We start from the raw sequence: 8,479 nt of genomic DNA on the forward strand, positions 1-8,479 counted from the left end.
GTGTGTGCCAGGGAGCTGTCTGAGTCCGGGCTGCCACACAAGACGGGGGGGGGGCTGAAGCCCTTTGATTCCAATGGGTGTTGCTCGCCTGTTCCTAACCCATTACCAATTGCAGCAATAGTTACTACACCTTTCAAGATTGAAACCACATTCAGGCGGTGCACTACAAATGTCTTTATTTCGTTCACTAAACCCTTCCCAACACTACTGGCAATTCAAATGTATACGTATTATTTAGCAGTTGCCTGACAGTGTAAGCATTTTCTAGAAAGATATTCACAAACGTTGTGTAAAATTCCACGAGGTATAAAAGCGCCCCTGTATCTTCTTTACTTTTGGGCGGAGGGGCAGTGTTAATTGACTCCATCAACTTCTCCTTTGGTTTAATACCTTCCCGGCCAACTTCTTGCCTCAGACATGCCACATCACCCTTAAGTGGTCAAAGCTTTTTGTTTGAAAACTCCCAACCAACTCCTTCGAATTTTTATCGTGCCCATTTTCATGGTAGTGATTTTGGGTGTATTGGCGAAAAAAGTGCAATTAAAAATACCTCCTTTCCTGTGTACCGTATTTTATTAGCCATGAAGGGGTAAGGTTAAAAACTGGTGAGGTGCTTGGGTGGATGTATTAATGGCCAACTGTACCTAAATGATTATTGTGTTGGTGAAAAGTACAGACTGTCAAGGCCAGCCTGCTCCGCTCTCCAAAACCGACGTCAGGTAATTTTAAGTAGACGCATGCCCAAGAGCCTGTTGGCAGCATTGATGGAACTGAAAGTTAAGCAGTATGGGCTGAGCAGCTGGCAGCCCGATTCTGAAATAATTGGGGTCCTCTGACAGGGATGTGGAATTCCGATAGCGCGGAGGGATAGATTATATGAAGTGAATTTTGTTACATGACAAGTGGATTTATAAGGCATTCTATTACTTTCTATAGCCCTGCTCTGGGCCAGCCCACAAATTACAATTAAAAGAGTCACATTCCAATGCAGCTCTGGGTGTATACAGCATCAACCCTGTACTCCCGAAGCCGCTTGTCAGCACTGGGTGTATACAGCATCAACCCTGTACTCACGAAGCCGCTTGTCAGCACTGAGTGTATACAGCATCAACCCTGTACTCCCGAAGCCGCTCGTCAGCACTGGGTGTATACAGCATCAACCCTGTACTCCCGAAGCCGCTTGTCAGCACTGGGTGTATACAGCATCAACCCTGTACTCCCGAAGCAGCTTGTCAGCACTGGGTGTATACAGCATCAACCCTGTACTCCCGAAGCCGCTTGTCAGCACTGGGTGTATACAGCATCAAACCTGTACTCTTGAAGCCGCTTGTCAGCTCTGGGTGTCTACAGCATCAACCCTGTACTCCCGAAGCCGCTCGTCAGCACTGGGTGTATACAGCATCAACCCTGTACTCCCGAAGCCGCTTGTCAGCACTGGGTGTATACAGCATCAACCCTGTACTCACGAAGCCGCTTGTCAGCACTGAGTGTATACAGCATCAACCCTGTACTCCCGAAGCCGCTTGTCAGCACTGGGTGTATACAGCATCAACCCTGTACTCCCGAAGCCGCTTGTCAGCACTGGGTGTATACAGCATCAACCCTGTACTCACGAAGCCGCTTGTCAGCACTGAGTGTATACAGCATCAACCCTGTACTCCCGAAGCCGCTTGTCAGCACTGGGTGTATACAGCATCAACCCTGTACTCCCGAAGCAGCTTGTCAGCACTGGGTGTATACAGCATCAACCCTGTACTCCCGAAGCAGCTTGTCAGCACTGGGTGTATACAGCATCAACCCTGTACTCCCGAAGCCGCTTGTCTAATATCAGCTACCTTTTTACGACTCCTCCCTTTCCAAGTCTTCACACTCTGCCGACTTGGAAAGGGAGGGGATGCCGCATTTGCAAGATGGTCTTGTGCTCTAAACAGAATACACCGCACATGCTTCTGAGCCTCATGTATTCTATTTACAGCATTAATGCAGATAAAGAGCTACAGCTGGGCCTCTTAGAAAGGCAGCGTCGTGGACTGTCGGTGTGCAGAGCCTCCGGCCCCTCTAAACATACCCTCATAAACATCAGCTTCATTTATAGTACAATACATTCACTGGTTTTATGCCTCACCACTAACCACTTTCAAATTCCACCAGCCGCCACTGCACTGCTGTGTCCCCAATTGACATCGGTCACAAAATGGTTGAATTGTGGAAACATGTGGAAGATTTTGGGAGAATTCATCATCTGACATTTGAACCCCAGATCTCAATGTAGCTAATCTGCACTGCACTGGCAGCATGCGGCCTGAAATTAGCATCTGGATGGTAAAGATCACTGAAGTGCATTACTACTGGGCAGTTATTCCCCTAATCTAATATCTGTCAATAACTCATGAGACTCATGGGGAATAATTGCTTCCTTGCAAATTTAGAAAAGTACGAGGAGCATTGTTGACAGGATAATAGATCTATAATAACGTTAAAGGAGCTACGATAAATTGATATCTTTAATTTCAATATCGAAGTAACACTTGTCAAATTATTTCCCACCCCCAGATATGAACCACTTAAAACTCTGTACTGGCATTTGACATGCCGAAACAATGCCAAAATAAAGGTTATATAGGACTAGAGTGCAAAAAGCAGTGTCTCTATCTCTCTCAGAAAATAGGAAATAATTTAGTTTGGTAAATGAACGTGTAAAACAAATACTAACAGTTTTCTAAAGTGTCCTAATGGAGATTCCTTCTTGCACATGCTCTCTCCTCAAATGAACTCTCACTTCTGGGCACCCGCTGAGAATCAGAGAGTGGATTTTGTCTAGAATCACACAACTGAATCAAATGGAGAATCCAGGTTTCAAAGGATGTCTCCCTCTACTATCATCAGCAACCTGTCCACTTGCCCATATCTTGGCCGATGTTCTTCCTGTACAGCATTATTTTGGCAAAAACAATAGAATAAGAACTTTATGATCGTGACGGAGATGTACTGAAAGTAAATAAATATTAATGTTCCAGGATAAAAAGTGTAATTGATACTGCTCTACCTGTCACAATAGTTGTCATTGTTAAACAAATTGTATAGGTTTTGTCAGAAACTTGACAGTTCACACAAATAAGTTATAGTCGTGTTGAACATGCAAACACCACTTGACCCACACACAAATTAAGGATTAAGCAGAGGTTTGGACTCACAAGTATCTGCTATACATAGTCAAGTCAAGTCAAGTCAAGTCAAGAAATTTGTATAGCGCACTACATACCCAGAGGGTTTCAAGGCGCTTAGGAGGGGAGGAGGATTACTTGTCAAATATCCACGTTTTAAGTTGCTTCCTGAATGCTAGGTGGTTCTGGGTGAGGCGAAGGTAAGCGGGGAGTGAGTTCCATGTTTTGGCAGCCAGGTACGAAAAGGATCTGCCTCCCATGGTGGTCTTGTTGATGCGAGGTACAGTGGCGAGCGCTTGGCTGGAAGAACGTAGTTGGCGGGAGGGGGTGTAGAAGGACAGTCGTGAGTTGAGGCAATCTGGTCCGATGTCGTAGAGTGATTTGTGTGCGTGGGTAAGCAGTCGGAAAGTGATCCTCTTATTGACGGGTAGCCAGTGGAGGTCTTTGAGGTGCCCAGAGATGTGTTTGTTGCGTGGGATGTCTAATATGAGCCTGGCTGAGGCGTTTTGGATTCGTTGGAGTTTCTTCTGGAGTTTTGCGGTAGTACCTGCGTAGAGGGTGTTTCCGTAGTCCAGTCGGCTCGTGACCAGAGCGTGGGTGACTGTTTTCCTTGTTTCGGAGGGGATCCAGCGAAATGTTTTTCTGAGCATGCGAAGAATGTTGAAGCATGAAGAGGATACGGCGCTGACTTGTCTGTTCATTGAGAGTGAAGAATCCAGGATGACGCCTAGGTTCCGTGCGTGGTCTGTCGGGATGGGTGCTTTTCCGAGGGCTTCCGGCCACCAGGAGTCGTCCCATGCAGAGGGGGATGTACCTAAGATGAGGACTTCAGTTTTGTCTGAGTTCAGTTTCAGACGGCTTTGTTTCATCCATTCGGCAACTTCTTTCATTCCTTCGTGTAGGTTAGTTTTGGCGGTGCTGGGGTCGTTGGTGAGAGAAAGGATCAGTTGAGTGTCGTCCGCGTAAGAGATGATGTTGAGGTTGTGTTGGCGTGCGATGGCCGCGAGGGGGCTCACGTATACGTTGAAGAGGGTGGGACTGAGTGAGGATCCTTGTGGAACGCCGCAGATGACTTCAGAGGCCTCGGACTTGAATGGTGGTAGGCGGACTCTTTGGGTTCTTCCGGTGAGGAACGAGGTGATCCATTCAAGAGCTTTTCCTTGGATTCCGATGTTATTGAGGCGTTGTAAAAGGGTGCTGTGGCAGACTGTGTCGAAAGCTGCAGAGAGGTCGAGGAGGATGAGGGCGACTGTGTCTCCATTGTCCAGTAGAGTTCGAATGTCGTCTGTTGCTGCGATGAGGGCGGTCTCAGTGCTGTGTTTTGCTCGGAAGCCAGATTGTGAGGGGTCGAGGGATTTGTTGGCTTCGAGGAAGGCGGCGAGCTGGTTGTTGACAGCTTTCTTGATGACTTTGGCCGGGAATGGAAGAAGCGAGATGGGGCGGTAATTTTTGAGTTCGGTGGGGTCCGCTGTTGGTTTTTTCAGAAGGGCGGTGAGTTCAGCGTGTTTCCATCTTTCCGGGAAGGTGGCGGAGTTGAAGGAGCAGTTGATGACGTCTCGGAGGTGCGGTGCTATGACGGAGTCTGCTTTGTTGAAGATGTGGTGAGGGCATGGGTCTGTGGGGGATCCTGAGTGGATGGAATTCATCAGGCGGATGGTGTCCTCAGTGGAGATTGGGTTCCAGTCGTTAAGGGTGTTCACGGGGGGGAGATGATCAGCAGATGGTAGGGTGGGTTGGTTTCCGGGTTGGTTGTCAAAGCTGTTGTGGATGTCTGCAATCTTGTTGTGGAAAAATGAGGCTAGGGAGTCGCAGAGGGTTTGAGAGGGGGTGATGTCGTTGGAGTTGGTCGAGGGATTGGAAAATTCCTTGACGATGTTGAAAAGTTCCTTGCTGTTGTGTGCGTTGTTGTCAAGTCGATCCTTGAATGCTGTTTTCTTGGCTTTTCGGATCAGTTGGTGGTGAGTGCGGGTGGCGCTTTTGAAGGCGTCCTTGGTGCTAGTGGTTGGGTCTTTTTTCCAGGCCTTTTCAAGGGAGCGGCAGAGTTTCTTGGACTTCTTGAGATCATCGTTGAACCATGAGGTCTTCTTGCTGCCAGGTTTGCTTTGACGTTTTTTCAGAGGTGCTAAGGTGTCGGCGGTGTTGGATAACCATAGGGTGAGGTTGGCGCGGCTTCGTTGGCGTTAGAAGAGAGGGCTGGGGAGTATCGAAGGAGTGATGCGGAGATTTGGTCCGCTGTGATTTTGTTCCAGTTTCTTTGCAGAGTTGGTTGGAGGTGGATGGTGGGTTTTGGCTTGTTGTAGGTGAAGTGGACGCAGCTGTGGTCAGTCCAGAGGAGGTCCGTGGTGTGGCTGAAGGAGACATGATTGCTGGAGGTGAAGATGGGGTCGAGTGTGTGACCTGCGATGTGGGTGGGGGAAGTGACCAGTTGTTTAAGTCCGAGGTTGGCGAGGTTGTCCACGAGGGTGGCGGTGTTGCGGTCGTTGATCTTTTCAAGGTGAAAGTTGAGGTCTCCCAGAAGGATGTATTCTTTGGAGGGGAGTGCGTGTGGAGTGATGAAGTCCGTGATGTCTTCACTGAATTTTGCGCGGGGGCCTGGTGGTCTGTAGAGGAGGGTGCCTCTGAGTGTGGTTTTGGGGTCGATGTGGATCTGGAAGTGAAGGTGTTCGGAGTTGGCGAGGTTGGCGTCAGAGCTGGTTGAGATGCGGATTGATTTCTTATGGACGATAGCGATTCCTCCTCCTGTGTGGCCGGTACGGTCTTTGCGAGTGATCTTGTAGTCTTCAGGGATGGCAATGGTGATGTCTGGTGCGGAGGAAGCATTCATCCATGTTTCCGTAAGGAAGGCGTTGTCAGGGGAAATGGTGTCTAGTAGATTCCATAGGTCAATGGCGTGCCTGTGGACTGAGCGGGTGTTGAGAAGGATGCATTGTAGGTGATTGGGGTCGGGAATCTGTGGAGTGGTCGTAGCGGAGATGTTGACGGTGCCGATGAATTTGCAGGAGTAGCAGGAGAAAGGTCCATGGGTGTGTCCAGGAGCAGCTTGGACGCAGTTGGGGGCGCGACCGGGGTTAAGGGCTAGGAGGGAAGCGGCATCGTAGGTAATGCGGGAGGGCTGGGCAGCGCGAGGGGCAGGGGGTCTGGCGCTGGGCGCGGTCCGGGCGCGGACGGGCGTAGACGGGCTTACCTTTGGCGCACCTTCGGCGCGGGTTGGGCGCGGGTTGGGCGCGGACGCTGCGCGTAAACGCTGCACGCAGGAACTCCTGTCATATATGGAGAGTGGAGGGGGAGGGGCGAGGGCGTCTCAGCTGGGAGGCGGGGCGGGCACACGAGGACAACAACAAACAAAATGGAGGCGGAGGGGGGAGCAGAGCGGAGCGCTGGAGTCAAACGCGCTAACAGGGCTAGAACAGCAGAGGGAAATTATTCAATCAAGCGCTAGCGAAGCAGAGCGGGAATAAGCTACACAGCTGGCGAAATGTAGTAAAATCAGAATCAAATTGCACAGTTAGAGCAGTCCAAGCGGAGCGGCGCTACGATATAAACCACACAAGAAAATGGTATGAAATTGCACAGTAAGCAGTTAAGCAAAGCAGCGCTACGATAAAATTAACACAGCAGGCAATGAGAAGGCGCTTTTTAAAAGCAAGTTAAGCAGTGCAGCGCAACAATACCAGATGCCTGCAAGAGACACTGGGAGCGACCTCTCTGCCTGAAGCGAGGAGCTTTCAAGTTAAACACGGAGGTGGGCGTCCACTGTGAGCACGAGCCCGGCTCTGGCTCGGGTCGGCTCGAGGTTCTGTTGGAACCTCAGGGCCACAGGGAGCCGGTTTCTGCTGCCATTCTTGCTCTACTCTGAACGTGACTTTGAAACTTGGGAACCAGGTGCGACTCTTGGCATCAGCTCGACATCCCGTGACTCCGGGCAAATACTTTAATCTGAAATAAATGAATGTGACCTTGTGTAAAAAGTAACTAGTGGAGGGTAAAGTACTCGAATAACTTCGGGTAAGTGCAGAAAAAGGTAAAAAACAACTCCTTAACATTAAAAAGGAAATACGAATAAATACTCACTTAGTGGCCGATTTTTACACGTTGAAACCAGAAATACTGGACAAATCGCAGCTTCCCAGCAAAAATTGTGTGATCTTAGGCACATATTTAATTTCACCCAAACTCCCTTTACTCCATAATTATGGATTAAAGTGTCTTCAAAGACGTGAGTTCAGGATGCCCCTGTATAACAACCTGTCTTTGATTTCATGGACCTGAATGTTGCCCGATATCGACCTGGTCCACATACAGGGCTGACGTGGCACGGGTCTTCCCTCTTAGTTCACTGATGACTCCATGGCAACATTTTAAAAGAGGGAGATCTATAAATAATATTAAGGAGAATGTATTTTCCCCTCATTACCTTTTATTGAACAGAGGCAATTTAAGGGGGGAGAGAGATGAAGAGAGGTTCATTTTCGCTCGAGGAGCCGAGCCAGGCACCGGGCTCGGGCCAGAGACTGGGCTCGGTTTTCCCTGTTGCCCTGCTGCCTCTCCCGCTTCTCGCGGCCGCCCCCTCCAGGGCCCCCGCACCCTCCCCAGCTCTATGGCGTCGAGGCCCCTCATCACCTGCGGCGCTTCTCTCTCGGGGCTCAGCAGTTCACACCGGACACAGGGAAGAGGCATGGAGGTCAGAGACGGGCGCAGTACGCATGCGCGGAGCGCAGACACGGACCACCAGGAAGAGCCCGGCCATTGGAGCATTCCCGGAAGAAGAACCCGCGGGCAAAGGTCGCGGTGCCGTTTGAGGCGCGTAACTTCCGCTCTGCCTCGACTCTCAGCTCTCTTGCTGCCGCGAACATGAGGCATGTCCTCGTTATAGTGAAGGAAACTTGTACTTCTGTTATGAACGCGGAGGCGAGGATTGTGCGCAAAGTTATTCACTTTTTATTCACGGCAGTTTGAAAGTTAAAAGGAAGTTTAAATGACACTGCCACACTACAACTCCCATGAGTCCGTGGGACGTGTCCATGACAACCATCAACCAATAGCAGCGCAGTCCGTCAATGCCGCCATCTCTCCTGCTGCCTGCAGGCCTTGACTCTCTGCATCCCACTATCCTGGAACCAGAGCCAAGGAATAAACAAACCCTTTATTCATCCAGTGGAACAATTTATCAAAACCACATACTTCCTGTTACTCAGAGTTGGGAATATCCCGACAATATTAAAACATATACCTCCTGTAATCCAGCGCAGTAAGAAGGGTAACATGAAATGAAATGAAAAGGTTCTTTTATATAGCGCATGGCGACCCAGGAGCAT

The 8,479-nt window shown here is 49.6% G+C and overlaps 1 protein-coding gene across 1 annotated transcript in view; it reads right to left on the reverse strand.

Annotated features, from left to right (window-relative positions):
* Window positions 1-7,850, reverse strand: part of LOC147662011 (uncharacterized) — a 32,431-nt gene extending 24,581 nt beyond the window's left edge. Inside the window, exon 1 of the mRNA XM_086951187.1 lies at window positions 7,785-7,850. The gene's annotated coding sequence lies outside the window, so the exon portion shown is untranslated. The remainder of the gene's footprint in view (window positions 1-7,784) is intronic.
* Window positions 7,851-8,479: the final 629 nt, after the last annotated feature.

Source organism: Lissotriton vulgaris, unplaced genomic scaffold, assembly GCF_964263255.1.
Source record: "Lissotriton vulgaris unplaced genomic scaffold, aLisVul1.2 SCAFFOLD_3507, whole genome shotgun sequence".
Lineage (NCBI taxonomy): Eukaryota > Metazoa > Chordata > Amphibia > Caudata > Salamandridae > Lissotriton > Lissotriton vulgaris.